Source organism: Heterocephalus glaber, unplaced genomic scaffold (genome assembly GCF_053883595.1).
Source record: "Heterocephalus glaber isolate CG9 unplaced genomic scaffold, H.glaber_assembly_v1.0 deba00001577, whole genome shotgun sequence".
In the NCBI taxonomy this organism is placed as follows: Eukaryota; Metazoa; Chordata; class Mammalia; order Rodentia; family Bathyergidae; genus Heterocephalus; species Heterocephalus glaber.
The window spans coordinates 3,775,337-3,796,817 of NW_028258358.1; the positions used below are offsets into that span (position 1 = coordinate 3,775,337).

The following is a 21,481-nucleotide window of genomic DNA, read 5'->3' on the forward strand; positions in this document are numbered from 1 at the left end:
TAATCCATGGTCCATTCTCCACACTTGGAGAACAAATTACCTCCAAATAATTTTTTGAAAGTCTTGTTATTTCTTCATCTCCTAATGCCATCTCTTTCATATTCCAAATTCAAATAAATGTATAGGTCTCTTTCTGGAATCTTCTGCTCTGCTGAATCACTGTCACAAAGACTTATTTGTAAATGATCATGTGTTTTTGCTTCTTCCTAATACTTATACCTTATTTTCTTATATTGGTGAAGATGTCCAGACTTATACCAAGGGAAGTAAGGAGATTCTATTTTCTGTACCCAATTTTAGGGAAATGCATTTAAAGTTAATATTACCTCTGCTATAGTTTTCTGGGTCAGGCAGTCTTTTCATCATACAAATGTCTTTTTCTTCAGTATGAACTAGTTGGTGTCCTGTAAGTTTTAGTATTTGTTAAAGTTCACCTTGCCTGCAGTGCTTTGCTTCAAAATATTTCAGAAGTGCTGTGAGATACAAATTCCTGGGGCACGTTTCCCATTTTGAAGATATTCACGTTTTTAAATGAGTGTGAATTTTCTGGTGTCTAATGTGGTGTGATTTCTGACTGAAAGCTTTGCCACATTCACTACATTGATAAGGCTTCTTACCTGTGTGATTCTCAAATGCAGGGCTAGGGTGAGAGAGCTTTCCCACATTCGTTACAACCATAGGGCTTCTCACCTGTATGGCTTCTCACGTGCACAGTAAGAGATGAACTCTGAGAGAAGGCTTTTCCACATTCATTACATTCATAGGGTTTCTCTCCAGTGTGAATGTTTTGATGCTTTATGAGGTACTTCTTTTGGCCAAAAGCTGTTCCACATTCATTGCATTTAAAGGGTTTCTCTCCAATATGAATTTTCTCATGCTCAGTAAAATTTGATTTGCCACTAAAGGTTTTCCCACACTGCTTACATATGAAGGGCTTCTCTCCTGTATGAGTTCTCTGCTGTCTGATGAGGTTTGACTTCTGAATGAAAGCTTTCTCACAATCTTTGCATTCGAAAGGTATCTCTCCAGTGTGAATTTTCTGATGGGTAAGGAGGTGTTCTTTCTGGCTAAAGGATTTTCCACAATCATTATATTCAAAAAGCTTCTCTCCAGTATGGGTGTTCTGATGTTTAATGGCATATTGCTTTTGGCTAAAGGCTTTCACACATTCATTACATTCAGAAGGTTTCTCTCTAGTATGAAATAGCTCATGCTCAGTGAGATTGGGTTTGTGGCTGAAGATTTTCCCACATACCTTACAGGCAAAGGGGTTTCCCCCAATACAATTTCTCTGCTGGCTGAGGTGTGATATCGGAATGGAAGCTTTCCCACATTCACAAGATTTCTCTCCAGTATGAATTTTTTGATGAATGAGGATTTACTTTTGGCTGAAGATATTTCCACATTTCTTACATTTATAAGGCTTCTCAGTGTATGACCTCTCAAATGTAGAACAAGGGATAGTTTGAGAGACAATTTTATCACACGTAGCACAAAGCTATCTCTCCAGTATAAAATCCTAATATTCAATGAGGTTATCCCATATTCACTGGTTTCTCTCCTGTATGAATTTTCTGTTGCTCAATGAGATCTGTCATCTAGCTAATGGCTTTTTAATATTCCTTAGAAGCACAGGGTGTCTCTTCAGCATGACTTCTTGGTTCAATGAGACAATGCAGGTGTATAAATGTTTGCCCACATTCAATAAATTCATAGTTTTCTCCAGTGAGGAATACTCTGCTATCAGACAGGGTACAATAGCATTTCCACACTGATTTACAAGAGGCTATTACCACAAGGAGTTAGCTCTGGTAGAGGATTTTCAAATTAGTAAAATAGATGATTCTTTTCTACACAGCTTTCCTCATAATTAAGCCTAAATTGTTTTTTGAAGGGAAAATTTCAAAAATGTGTCCCCTGAGAAAAATAATGTCTATGAGAAAAGGAAAGATTTTTCTAATTTTCTTATGTTCACTGTTTTTTCCCCAGTTAGTATTTATTGGAGATGGATACAATTTGCCTCCAAAGTCTTGATGTTTCTCATCTGCTCATTATCTTCTCAGATTTATTATAGACAGATGCTTTCTCCACCATCCAGTTTTTCTTCTTCAATGGAAGATCATATCCAGTTTGGTCTCTTTAAAACCTGCTAGTGGGGAAAATGACACGGCACTAGACTGTTACTGCTGTGACCAAAATACCATTCGAGAATTCAGGATGAGCCCTGGGGCCCCTGAACCTTCTGAAGGATGAGGAAGGTGCACTTTTCAGAGATGTGCAAGGAAGTGGCCCTCCTACTTTCATGCCACATGGACCAAGAAAAGACAGGTATTTTCTTAGAGCAAAATAATATGGCGAGATCTCCCCTCCATTTTTCTTCTCTCAGGTAACTTTGATATGCTGATTTATTTTGATTTATTTTCTGAATGTTTTCATTTTCAGATCCATAATTGTTTACTCTGTTGTTAGGAAGTCAAATATGTGTAACCAGGGTGTAATATTGGAAAAATTATGACATACGTGTCAAAATAATAGAGAACATTAACCTCACTTTCCTACAAGAGGAAAATTATTTTACAGTAAAACATTATGAAGATAATTATGCCAATTAGGTATCCTTAACACATTACATCATAAAACAGAATGTCTAGTATAAATATAACATATATTTTAACTAGACAGTTTTTGGAACTTGCAAGACAAGCAAAGGTTGCATTTCAGTTCATTGGATTAATTTTAAATATATTTCTGTTGAAAAATTATTTCCACAAAGATTATTTTTACAAGGTTTGAGTAAATTTTTGAAATTTTTGAAAATGCATTGTGTGGATTTTTATTCTTTATTATATAGCAGTTAAGTATTAAACTTTAATTCTTGTACTTCATCTTATTTTGGTATATCTCTTTGATATAATCAATGAGGTTATCAATGAGGGTTTTTGATTAGAAATGAAAATTCTAGGTACTTGAAAAGTAGATGAAATTTCATATCAATTAATAGGCATACATTGTAAATTGATCGATAAATTTTTGGGAAGAGAAGCATAAAAAAATGAGTGGTAAAGTCGGGATGCAAAAAGTGAGACTAATTAGGTATAACTAAGGCTGGATCCTTCTGTCATGATCTGGGCAAGATGCTGCCTGGCGCTCTCAAGCATGAATCTGAAGGAGAAACTAGGAGTAAAATATCCTAAAGCAAAAAGATAAATAATAATCTAAGTTAAGGCTTGACTCTTCATTGTGACAAATAAGTTCACTGAATTTATTTGTTTATGTTTAAACAGGGAAATGCTTTTGCAAGTTTTACATTGTAGGAAGGCCATTCTCTCTACACATCTAGGTAGAGCAGATGGTGATGAAGGTAGGAAGCTGGGTCCATAATCTTGATTAGGGATAATGATAATGATTTAAAAACAAGACAAAACTAGATTTGGTACCGTAACATAGAAAGAGGAAAGATACTTACCTTGACGATAGCATTTGCATTGGTTATTGAGTGAGAGAAAGAAAAGGAGGCAAAATAAATTGTTTCAGAGTCAGAGCCCAATCCTTTTGAGTTCCCTTGCCTACAAGATATCTAAGATTATACGCAAAATAAGGGGCTAGCATTTTGAGTCCACTAAATTTCAGAAAAGATGACTGAATAAGTTCTAGTATTTCATTGTTTATTTTCTTTTTAGTTAATCTACCTATTTGTGACAGTGGGGTATTGGGATATGACACTACATAAAAACTAAGTGAAACCAATGTTTACCTAGAAATTAATAGAGTTAATTTGACTAAAAATAGAGAGAATGTTTAATTTTTTTTAAATTACTACAGTAAAGTCACACATTGTGACACATGGCTATAATTCTAGCACTGGAGAACCTGAGGCAGGAGGATCACTGCTCTTTTGAAGCCAGCTGTTCTTCATAGAGAGTTCAAGGCCGGTCTGAACTACCTTAAGATACACATTGACTTTAATCCCCTTTTAAAAAGTTCCTCTTGGTTTGAATGCACTTATCCCATTATTCTTGCCCTTTTCTGAAGGAGTTCTGGAAGTCTTATTTCATGAGTGTTACTTGTGCTGTTGTGGTTGACTGAATATCCTGAACCAATTCAAATTGTTTACCTTTTGTGTTCATTTTGACTTTGGGAAAGAGCTAGAATTTACGTAGTGCCACATCCAGTCAATAAGGTGGATGAAGATACATGATACTGTTTTGATGAGTCTGTCTTTCCATTTGTTGGCATTCACAAGCCACATTCACCATATTTTTTATCACATCTTGCGCAGAAGAGAAGACTTTCAGAACTGCTTTGGAAAATGACAAAACTATTTTCAAAGTAAGGTGAGTAAATTGAGAGAATTAATGGCAATGTGCCTTTTACTGTAACATTTTTAATTTAAATATTAACTGTAATTTTCAATCATAATTCATATTAGGCTCTTTTTCTCTCTTTGTTTTTCTAATATATGGTCATTCTCATGTTTTTCTTTTCTCTCATGAATTTTAAACTTTCCCTACTCATTTTATAAGATTTTTGTATATTAGTGTATTAAATATATCATATCTAACCATTTCTTACTGTTTTACTTGTGCTTTGCCTTTGCTGCTTTATTTTCCATGATTGTCAAAAACAGTTAAATCTGTCAACCACACAGTATATCCAGTCCCCAAACTGTGGTGGACTTTTGCCTAATTTCTAATATCTTTATTTCATGCTTAAAAGGATCCTGCTTTATGTAAGTCCACCTATACATTTAAATCTTTATGAGAGATAAAAGTTTGTCTCTTTTCTTATCACAACAATAAAAATCTTTTCAGCAGCATACTAAGTGAAATGTGCTGCCTAGCAACACTTTTCCATTTATACCCTGTGTTGCTTAGCAGCACACTTTCAATAAGGTGCCACCTTGAATTGGGATAATACCAGTCTTCTCTGCTTGAATTGGTATAATACTAGTTTTCTTTGAGTTGAAAAATTTACTGTTATCTGGCTTCAACTTCATTCCATGGTTACACTATAGATTTGGATAGTGTAGAAAACCAATATTCCTAGTTTTCTTTGGGTCCCATATTTGAAAGATTGTTTTCACAAGTTGTCAAAATTCTCTTTGTATTCAATGGGTTTGATGGTGAGATTTTGAATAAAGAAGCTAATATCTCTCAAAGAAATTGATACTTTGTTGATGCATCAACATTATTAGAAATAGGATATATGCTGATAATTCAGATGTAAATAAAAACTTTTCCATTAATTTTTCTTACTATATCTACTTTTTCATGATGCACAGTTTTTTAAAAAAATTAGCTACAATGACAAATTACATCCATTAATAATGCATTATTTGGCAAGATAGGAAAGAACCAATCATTAATATCATTTCATCAGTTTGCCTTTGTTATACTCTGTCAAGTTTTAATATGTTTATAGCATTGTCTTGCCCTCATTAACACTGGAAATGTTTCCAAAAACATCAAGACTTTTTACTATATAGGTGGAGTTATTATTTCCTAAAAATCCAGAAATGCCCTTTTATTATGTCAACCTAAATAAGAAACTAGTACAAAGTAGAATACAGGATATTAAGGGCAATAAATGTTCTCTGAAAGAAAATAAAAACCCAAGATAAGTGACTTGCAGATTGCATGAGTTAATTCCATTGATTATTTATTTCTTTAAAGCAAATCTCAAATGAGATTACAAAATTTAAAAAATATTAAAATGGACAAAATTCATGAAGATTTTTTAGGGAAAAAAAGCTTTTTTAAAAAAAGATTAAGTCCCAATTATATGAAGGAAATAAAGGAATGTAATTCATGTAAAAGAGAGTAAAATAGCCAGCAGGAGGGACTAGGAGTGATTCTTTGTATAATGCTTCAGTTTGCAAAGATTAAAAGCTAATGGAGATAGATGATGACAATACTTGGATAAAGTAATGCATGTAACAAATATCTCTAAAGTGCACACCTCAAAATTGTTAAAATTGTAAATTTTGTGTATTTTGTGCTAATATAAAACATTTTAAAAAGTTAACTACTTCCAAAATTACTATGTATGATTAAACCAAATTAAAGATCAGGAAATGTGAACAGAAATTAATAATAATTTAAAAATATATTCATAATATTGAGATCTTTCCATGTGACAGGCACTACTTTTCTAAGAAATTTTTGTGTACTTTTGTTTCACTTTATCTGTACAAACATAGGAATTACAATCACTGTTAGGCTCATTTGTTCAGGTTAACCAGTAAAGGCCACATTAATAGCAGTCATTTACCCCAAACTGACAGAGCCCAGAAAGTACCTATATAACTCATAAGCCAAAACACTGTGATATCCTGTTCACAGGAGCAGGGGTGGGGGTGGGGATGGGGTAAATTTCTTTCTAGCAAGTGTTTACTAATTGTCCGATGCTTTTTAAATATGTTCATGTATTATTTTTTAATTGAGCAAAAGGCTAGTTACTACATAAAAATATCAACTGTTATATAATTATACCATCCTGTAATTATCCAATAGCACTATGCATGTCATAATATTACTTCTGTTTCTATAAGGCAGTTAATACTGTCTGTATAATTAGAACAAACTACTTTTAATTGCATAGTGTCAGTCATTCCTAGCAATTGTTCTGTTGGTTTTACTTTAATACCCTTGTAGATAATTCAGTAAAATACATTGTTTGGAACTTATAAATATAAATTTAATTTGTAAACCTCCTGCTCTTTGTTGTTAGTTTATCTTTCATCTTTCTTATTCATCAAATTTTCTTTCCAGGAATTCATATTCAGGATAGATGCAATCTATTCCTATAATTTTATTGTATATTTAATCAGTACAATATTGTCTGCTTCCATCGTACCATGTTTTAATGGATCAAAACATTTGGTAAGGAAGATTCTTCAAGTAACAAAGTTACAATTCTATTCACGTTACGTATATGGACATTATACATTATATGTCAGTCATGGAATTTTAAGTAGAATTGAAATACTATGTAAGCATCACAGTTGTCTTGTTTCCATTTTTAAACTATTATGTTACAAAGATAAGACTTCTGTCTTATGTAGGACACAATAAAATTTTAAGTCACTGATAAATTAGTTCACATTCCCTAGGGCACAATCAAGGTGACTGTGATTTCTGTATCTAGTTTGATATAGGAGAGCTGCCTGCATTTGAAAGGACTGGCTTTTTGTTTGAAGGCAAAAATATTAAATCCATGTAATCTCATAATAATCAAGAGAACCAAACTAGGAATCTGATTAAGTAGAAGTTTTGAAGCAATAGCATCACATATATGAGCCTTAAAAAAAATCTCATATACTTCTAATTCACACATTAAAGTTGTAAGACAAAATAATTTATATGCTTAGTCTTCAAAGGCTGTGTAACTGGAGCTCTAACAAAAACAATAGTTATTCATACAATCCCATGTCAAACTTTTATCCAGTATTTACACCTAGAATGCAACTCATCCCATCCTTTGGCCTTCCTCTCCTACTCTGACAGATTCATAGATTGTTATGCTATACAATCCTTAAACATTTTGCTCATTGACAGAATAGTCATCTTGACTTGTTCATACATAAAATTTTGATGAATGCTTGAGATGATGCACTCAGTTGTTTTTTATTTTTTCCATTAATTTTGAGAAATTTTGTACATTGTCCAAAGAAAAACATCTGCTACAAAAAGTGTCCTGACATTCATTCCAGACAATCAGCAAATCAAATCTGAGTTCTTATCTTTATGCTATTTAGCATTTCAAAAGAATAAAAATTTAAGTAACCCTAATGATTTTTGAGTTTTAACACATCTCTGGTCAACTTTGTTACTTATTTTACCTTAGGTTTATTTAAACATGAATATATGTGCTTATAATTTGTTAAATTGCATTATAACATATATATTTTTTTTCTTTGCATGGTTTGAAAAGATTTCAATTTTTAAATGTAGGGCATAAAAGAGAAATTTCTCAGGGTTTTAGAAAACTATTTTTTAAAATATATATGTAATCAGGTTTGAGATGACACAGTCCTGTAAATACTACAGAAAAATTTGATGATCTTTAGATTATGAACGGTTGTTCATATTTTTATTTTATTTTAATCTTAGTTCTTCAATGAAATCTCTTCACTCTACTGTTTACTATTTATAATATTAGTCTGTTTCTATACATCAGAAAATATTTCAATGATCGCTATAATCTTATTTATTTGCATTATGCCTGTTTCTTACACTATAATGCAAATTCCACACAGGAGTAAAATCTTCCTTTTGTTTTTTCCACTACATTCTGACCTGAAGTAGTATTTACTGTGGAGTTAATAGATCCATTCATGAATATATCTGGATAAAAACATGAATGAATATTCTCATCCTCATTATATTTCATGTATATTTTCATATCTTATTAGAATGGCAGAGCTAGAGGAAAATATAGTAACCATTGACACTATAACCTAATTTACACGTGTTTCCTTGTTGAAATATAATTTTAGAATGTAGACTACTTAGATAATGAAATTGTAAAACTGAATCCTCTTTTTTAATATGATTTATTATAAGTAAAAATTAAAGCAATGGATTGTAAAAAAAAAAGTCCTAATATTGACATAAAAAATCTTAATAAGTCCCCTTAAAGTCACATATTTTAAAAAATTGAGATTGATGGGATCAAGTCACTTTTCATTTGATGGTTTTCTTTCTTTTTAGGTACATATAGTTCCAAAATGTATATGGCAAAAAAAAAAGAAAAAATAAATTATGATACTTTGATATAGTCATTTTCATCGTGAAATTACTATGCAATTATTTTATCCATTAATTTGTATAAATTTCCATTTACTTGCAAATTTTTTAATAGGACAAATTAATATATTACTCATTTTCCTATGTGTAATCATAGACACTGAAATCAAATGTGGCATGCTTAAATTCAATTGTCAAGCCTTATCCAGGAGTAGGTCTTCTGAGGAGTCAGAGTAGGCAGCTGAACATATCATATGATTTGAAAGAATTGGGAAATTACTTTTGCTTAAAATAAAGTATGTCCCTCATTAAATCTTTCTGTGTCTAAAATTTTATCTTTAGAAATCTTTCTTGAGTTTTAACGTAGCTTTCACTTAGTTCTTCACAGTGTGGCTTTTCCATCTTTCAGAAATTCTCTTTGAGAGCACTTTTGGAGACCGAAGTTGAATGTTGTCTGTTAGACCTACCCAGAGATCCATTTTCTTGAGTATGGGAAGTCTTACTTTAACAAAATTTTGATACCACTCTAGCAAGGTCATGCTTTTAGCTGTCTGGAAAAGTCAAATAACCCCTCAGGTAACTAGTAAATCACTCACACTGCAGTCAGAGACCACTCATTACATCCTTAGAGGGGATTAATTGGGCAGAATCAGAGGCTTAGGGAAAGGTTGTGAGTAGGAAGAGATTCAGTACAATGTAATCTTCAAATACTAAATGTAAGATTATATAAATCTAAACCTTTATGTTAGTGAGGAAACTAAGGATCAGAGAGATTATAATTTGCTGAAATTAACAAACATGAATAGTTCTAGAATACAATTTGCATACATGTCCTGACAACTCTGCTTCTTTTTACACTATACAACTTATGCTTATCCGAATCAGAAAAGGGAAAAAAATGGGGTTTGTTCTTAATTCTCTCATCTGATATCATTTCTATTTTTGTGTGTTGTTATTTTGTTGTGATGATGTTAATAAAACTCATTGTTTTGTGGATGTTAAATACTAGAGCAGAATGAAATTAAACATTCAACTTGTTAAACTAAGAAATATAAAAGAAGAAATAAAATCTCAATTCAATCTTCCATGTTGTCTTCTTCCCAGTTTTAACTTATAAGTAATAAGTATAAAATATTCAAACTTTTATCTTGCCCATACTCCTTTTCTCTTTTACTTTACAATTAATTTTCTTACTCTTTAAGAGTAAAGAAAAAAGTGTAAGAAATTTTCTTACATCATAAGTCTTTACTTATTATTCATTCTCTACACCATTTACCAGTGTTATGCTTTATGAGGACACAGAACTTTGTTCTTCTAATCTTTGTTTATTGAAATACTCCTATTTCCAGCAATAATTTGGCATCTAATTCAGTATCTAATAAAATTTCCTGAAGAAAAGGATGACCTGTGAGGCAAGATAAGGAAAACTTTCCTTATAGAAAATATTCAAAGTAACATTACCATCACTAACAGGTATCATTTATAATGCAAGATATAATAAATGTTAAGGATAGGTGCCGATGCTTTATACAGTTAGTGATAAGGGAATGAATCAAGGGAAACCTATGGAACCCAGTACTCTGAGAACAGCAAACAGTATCATTTAGTGGCCTGTAACTTTACTGTCCAGCTGTCCTTCTTAAGCCAGGGCCATCTCACAGCTTCTAAAGTTGCACTACAAATGAGTGGAAGGTGGATAGGATTTATTTCTACATTTACTTCTCCTTTGCTTTTCAAAATTCCCTAAAGAATAAAAATGAAAACAAAGAAATTGAATTCAGTCAATCTTCATGTATTATTCAGTTCTCTTTTGTGTATATGTAGTATCTAAATACTCTTTAATTAGCTTCCTTGGGCAGAAAAGGTCTGGTTCAGAATGTGAAAAAATAATAAGATCTAGAGAATAATTCAAAGTAAACATCTTTGAGTGTCTGGTAAAAGGTGACACTTGGTATCATTTAAGTTTAAATAGACTATAATAGTTGATAATAAAAGGAAAATTTGTCAGCAACCCAGTTGTGACACAAACATAATTAAAATGTTCTATTTAACTGTTGTAAAATATTAAATAATTTGATGATTTTTTGGTGTTGCATGTGATCCATAAGATCACATCAATAATTTAGCCTATACAAAATGAGAAATTTTACTATGTATTTTACCAAACCATGGTACTCACTTTTCAAACTAATTAGAGTGCTTTTAGCAAGACTGTGCTAGTGTCTGTTTCAATTTTTTTTGATTGTTTAGTATTGTAGCTTTACTTTAACCAACATAAAGCTTATCTAATCCATTGAGTCTAGATGTGATTTAACCTTTTTATGACATATAAAGAAGGTTTTAAAACGTAGTATTTTTAAACATGTGTTATTAAAATCTTATAAAATAAAATAGTTGAAGCACATACACTTAGTCCTTTACTACTTAGTCCTTTACTACTACATAAATAGCAGGACACATAAACTAGTCCTTTATCTTGAGTTCAACATGTAAATCTAAAATCATAAGATAAGAAATATCCTCTCCTATACTTTTTATCTTAAGATACATAATCATAATAATAACACTAAAAAAGCCCTGCATATAAGAAAGAAGAAGCTATAAGGAGTATTTAATTTTAGGTGACATAAGAGGATGAAATTTCACACATCTCTAATTCTGGCACTCTAGGAGGCTAGGGCAGGAGGATCACAAGTTCAAACCTGATCTATGTAATTTAGTGAGAACCTATTTCAAAATAAAAATAAATAAGGGCTCAGAATGCAGGTCATGGTAAACATCCTGGGTTCAATCCCTACTACAGAAAACAACAAAATAATAGTAGCAGAGAGTAAAGGGAGTTCAGGTCATTAGCTAAAAGTGTGAAGCCATTTATTGTGATAAATTTCTCATATAGCTACTGCAGCATATATATTGAAATAATCAACTTTATAGTTAGTTGTCATCGTTAACTTTTAAAATTGTTTTCACTTTTCTTAAAGGTTAGTAAATGATGATTAAAGTATTATAAATGATAAGAAATTTTCTTTTCTTTCTCTTTCTTCTCTCCCTATTTCCCTCACCTTAATTTCCTTTTTTCCCATCAAACATCCAAACAAAATTTACTGTACATGTCAAAATTCTGCAGGGTACCAAGGATGAAAAAATTGAGCAAAATTCTTAACCTCTGAAAATGTATGGCAGCCTATCCCTGTCACCACTTCTGGACTGAGGAAGAGCTTTCCCCTCCTCATGAAAACTCACCGCTGGCCCTCTGTGCCCATGGATTTTGTCCCCACTTCCCTGGCCATGGGCACCCATAAATTCCAAACCCATTATGTGTTTTGTTTTCCTGCCACACTGGGGCAGCAGAGGCACCAACCAAGGAGCCAACCCCATCATAGCTAAGGCCAAAAGTGGTGCAGAGAAACTAAGCCCAGGAGAGTGGATAGCTGCGGGGCCGGGGGGGGGGGGGGCAGACCTGGCCCATAGCACTAGCCCCCAAAAAGTCCATGGAGAAAACTGACTTACTGGATTCCAAAACTGCAGTTTCTGGGAAGAAACCACTCATTCAAAAACACAGGGGAGGGGCTGGGGGTTTAGCTCAGTGGTACCACGCCTGCCTCGTAAGTGTAAGGTCCTGAGTTCAATTTCCCGTACCAAGAAAAAAAAAAAAAAAACCCACACAGGGGACTTACCAACAGTATTGGGGTGGGCCTCTGGCTGTTTTGTAAATAGAGAGAGGTAGAAGGGTTGAAGAGAGGGCAGGGAAATGAAGAAAAATAAGAATCAAGATATATTATACAAATCTCCAATGATTACTGTTATTATACACCTAAAATGTACCAATAAGAAAAAAAGGGAATATTTTTAATTGATTCAACTTTTTTAAATTTTCTTATCCCCCCTCTTTTTTTCTATGGCGTTTTCCTTCATTGTTTCTTCAGGGTTTGGCATTTAGTTTCTCTCTTTTATCTTTTTTCTTTTAATATTTTTGCTTTTTATTTTTCTTTTTCTCATTTCTTCTTTTCTTATTTCTTTTTTCTTTTACTGTTATCAAATACTATTAATATTCTTTTACCCCTCAATAGGACCCTTTATCTCATTTTTCTGTCCTCCTTCTCATGTTCCATTGATTAATATTTCAAATTTTACTTTTCTTATTCTTCATTTCCCCACTCACTATTTTTACTAGTACAAACCTTAAGCTTTACAAATCTTTAGTTAACTCTATACTACTAGTGTTGAATATTGTTCTATTGTGAGTGGAGATAAAGTTGTTCCATTTACTAAATATTTATGGAAGGTCAATCTTTGGTATTTCTTAGTGCTTATAATTTAGTTATAGATTTACTTCTTATGGTTTTCTCTGTATGCCAATATGTTGACTGCTTGTGTCATTAACAATATCACAACCTATTCTCAGAGACCTGGATATCATCCTAAATAAACTGCAGCCTCCCCACCCAAATAAGTAGAGGTTCTCTATTCCATGAAATGGGAACCTGAATACAAGCAGGACTCATTACCCTATTTTAGGACAAAGTGGATTTCAAGTCAAAAGTTTTCAGAAGATACAAAGATCACTACATATTACTTAAGGGAACAAATCAGCAGGAGATAACAATTATTAACATAGATGAATTGAACAATGCCACATCCAACTTTATAAAACAAGTACTACCAGACAGAAAAGATTAAATAAACATAAACATAATTATAGTGTTTCAATATTCCTCTGTTGTATTGAATATATATCAATATTATATTGACACCAGTATATCAATATGCTACTGTTGCAAAGACAAATCAACTAGAAAAAGTCAACAAAGAAACATAGTTGAAAAAAACCTCTTTGAATAAATTAACTTAATAGACATCTACAAAATGTTCCACCCAAGAACAACAGAATACACATTCTTTTCAGCAGTACATGGAATTTTCTCCAAAATAGATGACATACTAGCCAACAAAGCCTACTTAAGTAAATGTAAAATAATCAACATTATACAATGCCAGTTATAAAAGCATAGTACAATGAAACTAGGACTCAATGGAAAAAGAAACAATAGAATTTGTGCAATGCATGGAAATTAAACAATACACTCTTATATAATCAATGTATCACAGAAAAATCCAGGAAGAAATAAGACAGTTCCTAGAAGGAAATGATAATGCTAATGACTCGTATCAGATCTTGTGTCACACAATGAAAGCAGTTCTAATAGGGAAGTTTCTATCTGTCAATGCTCACATCTGAAAAACAGACCAAGCTCCAATAAATAACCTAATGATACACATCAAGGTCCTAGAAGAAGAACTAAAGAAATACAAAGCTATTACAAGAAAAAATTTATAAAGAGGAGCAGAAATTAACAAAATGGAGACTAAAACCAATATAACAAAAAAAACCCAACTTGTATTAGTCACTGCTTACTAGAGTCAAGTGTAGAAGAGCCCAAATGTCTGTCTGTGAACTAGAGACCTGAAGGATCCAATTGAGGGCTTAAAGCCCACGACAGTGTCCCCCACAAGTCCAGCGAGAGGCCTAGGGTCCACAGTAATATAATATAATTTCTCACTCAAGTCTGTATCAAGGATCTGCATGAGAAAGGCCCAAAGGCCAGTGGTGGAAGCTAGAAAGTCTGCATCAGTGGGGTGAAGGATCTGTGTTTGAAGCCTGAGGAATTTGCACTGGAGCCTGGAAGTGACACACAAAATGATGATGAGAACAGGCAAGTTCTTATCCGAAAAACCAACCACAACAAAACTTCTGGGAAATCAGCAGCATGCAACGCTCCCCTCTCATTCTCCTTTTATTCTATTGGCAACAATCCACAAGTGGATCCTCCATCCCTAGAACCAGGCTGCCTCAGTTCAACTGGGAAGTCTCAATCAAATTGACCATCCACCACATAAATCCTTACCCAATCTTACTGCCCCCCCTGCAAAAAAAAAAAAAAAAGAAAAAGAAAGAAATGATCTAAATCAATGCAATTATAACTGAAAAAAAGTAAAATCACAACAGACACAACCAAAATCCAGAAGGTTATTAGCAACTATTTTGCAAACCTGTACACCAATTGGTTGGAGAATTCAGAAGAAATGGAAAGATTCGTAGAAGCATAAGAATTACCCAAACTGAACAAAAGACATAAAAATCCCAAAAATCCAATAATAGAAAATGGAACTGAAGCAGTAATTTTTTTTTTTAAAGTACCAACTAAGAAAAGTCATGTCCCAGTGGCATCACTGCTAAACTCTACAAGGTCCCCAGAGAAGATCTAAGGCCAATACTCCCCCAAATTTTTAATGAAATTGAAAGAAAAAGAGTACTCCCAAAGTCATTCATGGAATCTAGCATTATCCTAATTCTAAAACCAGAGAAAGATCTAACCAAAGAAACAACTACTGGCCAATCTCTTAAATGAGCATAAATACAAAAATCCTTAACAAGAAATGGGCAACAGAATGGAACAAATCTTCAAAAAATCATAAATCATGACCAAGTAGACTTCATTGCAGGGATGAATTAATTGTTCAACATATGGAACCAATAAATATAATACATGACAGAAACTGAACAAGAACAAAAAATCACATGATCATCTCAATGGATACAGAAAAAGCCTTTGACAAATTCAGCATTGATTTAAAATAAAAACCCTGAAGAAAATAGGTATAGTGAGAACTTTTCTCACTTTGATAGAAGCCACTTACAACAAACTTACTCCAACATCATATTAAATAAAGAAAAGCTGAACGCTTTCCTTCTCAAATCAGAAACAGGAGAATAATATCCGCTTTCATCACTTTTGTTCAGCATATGACTTGGAATATTCACCAGAGCAATCAGGAATGAGAAAGAAATAGAAGGGATATTACATAGGTATGGAAAAAGTCAAAGTATAATTATTTGCAGATGACTTGATTCTCTACATGGAAGATCCAAAAACTTCCACCAACAGATGCCTAGAATTAATAACCAAATGCAGCAATGTAGTATCAACACAGAAAAATTAATAACATGCTATATACCAAGAATGAAATCACTGATAAAAATAGGAAAACAGTATCCTACAGAATAACATCATGAAAAATTAAATATTTAAGAATTAATGTAATCATTGTCATTTAATCGTAGGAAAGGTCTGATTTCTTCTTTAATTTCCTCTGTGACCCATTGGTTATTCAAAACTGTGTTGTTCAATTTCCATGTGTTTATGAAATTTTTGTAGTTTCTTTTGCTATTAATCTCCAACTTCATTGCACTATGGTCTGACAATATACAGGGGGATAACTTCAATTGATCTGCACTTACTTAAACATGTTCTATGAGCAAGTATGTGGTCAATTTTGGAGAACAAGCTGTGTGCAGCTGAAAAGAATGTGTATTCTGATTTTGTGGGGTGGAACATTCTGTAAACATCTGTTAAATTCTTTTGTTCAAGAGTTTGATTGAGTTATAGAATTTTATTGCTTATTTTTTGTCTAGTTGATCTATCTATTTGTGACAGTGGGATATTGAGGTCCCTCACTACTTTTGTATTAATGCTTATTTGATTTTTCATGTCCATTAGCATTTGTTTTATATAGTTGGGTGCACTAGTGTTAGGTGCATATATATTTATGATTGTCATCTCTTCCTCTTGGATTGTTACCTTTATAAGGATGTAGTCTCCTTAATAATGACAATACATCATATTGGAATCTATGGGACACAATGAAAGCAGTCTTATGAGGGAAATTCATAGCACATATTAGGAAAAGAGAGTCCAATTAAACAACCTGATGCAGAAACTCAAGCTTCTATAAAAGAAGAGCAGGACAAACCCAAAGGAGGGGGGAAATTATAAAGATCAGAGCAGAAATCAATGCAATGGAGACTAAGAGAAAATCAATGACCCCAAGAGTTGGTTCTTCAAAAGAATAAACAAAATTGACAAACCCTTAGCCAATCTTATCAGAATAAGGAAAGAAAAGGAGCAAATCCATGCAATTAGGAATGAAAAGGGTGAAACTACAATGGCTGTGGCAGAAATACAGAGGATCATAAATGCCTACTTTTTAGAACCTATATGCCAATAAGATGGAAAACACAGAAGAAATGGACAGATTCCCAGATAACTATGAATTACCAAAGTTGAGTGAAGAAGACCTAAAAATTCTAAACAACCCAATATCAATCAATGAAATTGAAAATGTAATTAACAACTTATAAACTAAGAAAAGCTCCAGTCCTGATGGCTTCACTGATGAATTCTATAAGACACTTAGAGAGGAACTATGGCCACTACTATTCAAACTCTTCAATGAAATTGAAAGGGAAGCAATGCTCCCAAATTCATTCCTGAAAGCAAGCATCACCTTGATCCCCAAAGCAGGAAAGACTCAATCAAAAAGAGAATTATAGGCCAATATCACTAATGAACATAGATGAAAAAATCCTTGATAAGACTGGCAAATAGAATGCAAAAGATCATCAAGAAGATCATACACCCTGACCAAGTGGAATTCATTCCAGTGATCCAGGGATGATTCAACATAAACAAATCAATAAATGTAATACACTATATCAAAAGAGCCAAGGACAAAAACCATATAATCATCTTAATAGATGCAGAAGAAGCATTTGACACAATCCAATGCGCGTTATGGATAAAAAAAAAAAAACCTACAAAAAATTGGAATAGACAATCTCTACCTCAATCTGATAAAAGCCATCTATGAAAACCAACAGCCAATATCATACTAAATGATCAAAAGCTGAAATCCTTCACACTAAAATCAGGAACAAGGCAAGTATGTCCACTCTCACCACTCCTGTTCAATATAGTTTTGGAAACATTAGCTACAACAATAGAGAAGAGAAAGAAATAAAAGAAATAAAGATAGGAAATGAAGTTGTCCAACTCTCTATAAAGAATATAATCATTTGCAAACATATACTAATGAAAAACAAAAACTGAAAAGTTTATAGTGTAGGATGTAGAAATTTGTACATAAATAGTTCTCATTCCTCTCTGCCTTTTATAGAGAAGTTGCTAGGATAGATGTCCTTATTTTTTTGTCTACATTCCAGTTATAATATTTGGTAGATCAAAGTTGTTCAAAATAGTTTTAGTGAGTATATATTTTAGTACTGACATAATTTTTATTCATAGAAAATTAGAAGCTCAAATGAAAGGATAAGATTGTCATATATTTATCTAGAGTAAAACTGTCAAGCATTTAAGAAGGATAAAGAAACAATTTATTGTATGCTTTCAAAACATGAAATTATGCTGAGTATAGTGGTACACACTTGTAATCCTAGGACTTGAGAGGCTGAATTATCTGGATCATCATGAGTTCAAAGCCAGCCTAGATTTCATAGTGAGTTCAAGGTCACCTTGAACTAGTGGCTTCTAAACCAAGTACAAATTGATTGATAGTGAAATGTTATTTTCTCTTCTTCATTGACTATAGGTTTTATACAGGCAAAAACTGGTCCATCTAAATCACTGTTCCATCTTCAGATATAGCACAGTGGCTAGTACACATTAGATACTCATTCCCTTTTATAAATGAATAATTTCCAAATCTCAAAGTCCTAAGACTTTGTAAAAAGTCAAATATTTTTTTCCATCTTGTTTCAGAGCTTGAGTAAAGCAATTTTACTGCACACTAATGTACATGAAGCCCTTTGATAAATGCTCTAATAATGCCCCATAATTGTCTTATATAGTTTTTATTACATTACCACTTTGCTAATTATTAAGTAATTTCTATTTTTTTACTCTCTCTTTTCTGTAAATTGTAAGATCAATGAGGACAAAACTATATCTGTTTAGTTCATTACTTTCTCCTGCTTAAAACGTTGCCTGAATAATATTAATGACCCATTAATAATAAAGTTATTTCAAGAATTTGTCTGCTTGGGGCCACCATAAAATATTACAAACTGTAACTTTTTTTTTTAATATGGCCATGGGGTTAGGAGAGTGAATTTGTATGTTTTATATGATATTCCCCTTAGTTTCCATCTAAAATTCATGAAGATCATCAATCTGCATTAAAGTCAGTCTAAATAATTCTAATTTGGGATCTATATGACTAAAAGGCCTTTAAAATTTCCTTTAAATCACTCAAATTGTTTTAAAAGTTATTGTTTGTTATTTAAAAAGACATTCATTTTACTTCATTTTACAAGAAATCATATAGTGAAGGATACAATTGCAACTCTTAATTAGTTTTCAATAAAGCTTTAAACTCGTCCTTTTGGACTAGAATTTTATTACCTTTCAACAGCTAAAAATATGAAGAACAAGGTAACCTTTGAGAAAAGAAAAGAAAAATGTCATCTTTATTGCCAATAGGGCACAAAAACATGACAGGTTTTTTATTAGTTATATTCAAGAAACTGATGACTAATGTATCCTGTCAGTGAATGATAATTGTTGAATTTCTAGGACTGTGTTGGAATTTCATCACTCTTATGAAAACTGTGAGGTAAGAGAAGTACACCTTTTTTCCCCTCTTAGTTTCTCTCTACAAATTATCTCCTTTAACAGTCTCCATCCATGCCCAGTTCACTTGAGTCTCAGTCCCATTCATTTAAAAACCTTGTCAATTAAGCAATTATTATCTCCATTAACCTGTGATCCAAGTTATTTTTTGAAATTCCACATCCAATGTTCTATTTTCTAACTTACCACTTGTTATTAAGGAAACCAGTCTGATACATTAAGCCACACAAAGTTAATAGTTCATTTTATCATTCTTTGTATATGTATTTTCATTTTAAAAGTAGATGGGCAGATAGAACATTTAAAAACTACCTTCTTAGCAATTTTCAAAAATACAGTACACTTTCAACAATAATTGGCTTGAACAATAGATCTATTGAACTTATTCTTCCTATTTAATTGATATTTTATACCTTTTGGCCAGCATCTCCTCAACATCATTCTACTCTCTCCTTCCCTGTTTAGATTCCACATATAAGTGAGATCATGCAGTGCTTGTTTTTCTGTGCCAGGCTTGCTTTACTTAGTATAGGCTCCTCCACCTTCATTTATGTTGAAGCACTACAAAAATGATAAATATGAAATGTGATGCATATTAGCTAGCTTTATTAGGCCATTACATAGTGCACACAGAATTTGAAAGTACAAGTTATATGTGACCAATATGTAAGGTTTTGTCGATTGAAATGAATATAATTAAAAATTAGATGTTTAGAAATGAAGGTATTTTAATTTCATTTATCAATAATTAGGAAATATATAGGCTTTTGAGGGTAAATTTATCACATCTTAACAGAGCTGACTTCTTGTGATGGATTCTTTAACATATCAGAAAAAAATATCATTCAGGAATCCCATCAACTAATAATTTTTGATCCAAAAATATGATCTTTAGTATTAAATCTTTAGTATAATCTTTAGTATTAAATAAATCTTCTTCAATACTCAAAATGAATTATGCTTTTATTTAAGGTTGTTAAAGTAACGTTTTACTATATCACTGATATTGAAAGATAGTACCAAGACTGTCAGAATATTTTTGCGCAGATGTGAAGCTGCAATTGTGCCACATGAAAGGAAAATGAAGAATGCCTCAGAGTACTCGGAGAATGTTTTAAAAGGGCACGTTGGTAGGAACACGGAATACAGTATAGGCCTGTGGCAAAGTTTTGTAGTGTTAATATTTGAAATAAAACTACAAAACTCCCCCTGCTGGCAGCAAGTAACAGCAAAAATTACCTGTTGTACCCAGTTGTCTTCCACAGACATTTTAAGGGAAAACAGGAAAATGCTAAGAATCCATTAATATTCCCATGAAAAATATAATAATCAGAAACCAATCAGCAAGTTAACTGCTCTGGGTTAGTGGCTGACTTTCTAATGCTTGCTATGCAATGATTCATCGTCAGAAAAACAGGTTTATAGGTAAGTAACCTTCATTTTTGCAAAGGCAATGCACACCATCTATTATACTGTAATGATTCCATAGCTGGAGGCTCAGAGAGCTCTCAACTGTAAATAGATTTTGGATAATGGTTAATTCCAAATGACTTCATTCTTTAGGCAGATTACAAATAGCAATGTTTTTATTATTATTTTGGAAGGTGTGATGGCAAGACTGGCTAATTCTCTTTGAATTTTCCAATGTTGTAACATTTTGACCCTTAGAAAAATCTTGAAATAGTGCTGTTTGACCCTATTATTTTTTTCCAGAGTTTTGTTATTGTTGTTAGCACAACCATATTTTCTCAAATGTCTAAGGTTTTCATGGAGCACGTAATAATCTTCAACATTAACTTCTAGTCACAATTTTGACATAGACTACAAATAATTAGTAGAGTATACACTGGATTCACTTTTAACAAATGAAATCTTAACAGAAACAAAAACGTTAATCAAAGACTCTGAGTAGACTCTTAAGAAGTGGAATATTTTTGAAGGGATGGTATTATTTTGGCAAACAGTTCTGAGGGAGAATCTACTAAAAAAAAATTGCTTCTTTTTCCTATAAATGTGAACAGATAAGTCTACATCAGTTTACTGGCAAAATATTATTTTTTGGCCCTGAGTTTGAGAAATTCTGCTTAATGACTAAGTCTTAGAGTCTGTAAAGTAGATAAGAATATAATCTGAATTTTAAAAATATTTCTCTGCTTGGCACAGCCTTTACTGATCATATATGATCCCTCAAATTTTTAATGTTAATGCCTACAACATCCTATCAAGTACCATATGAAAAATATTAAA

General features: G+C 32.4%; 1 pseudogene; it reads right to left on the reverse strand.

The window, feature by feature from the left end:
* Positions 1 to 519: 519 nt before the first annotated feature.
* Positions 520 to 3,486, reverse strand: LOC106009340 (uncharacterized; annotated as a pseudogene).
* Between the last annotated feature and the right edge of the window lie 17,995 nt (positions 3,487 to 21,481).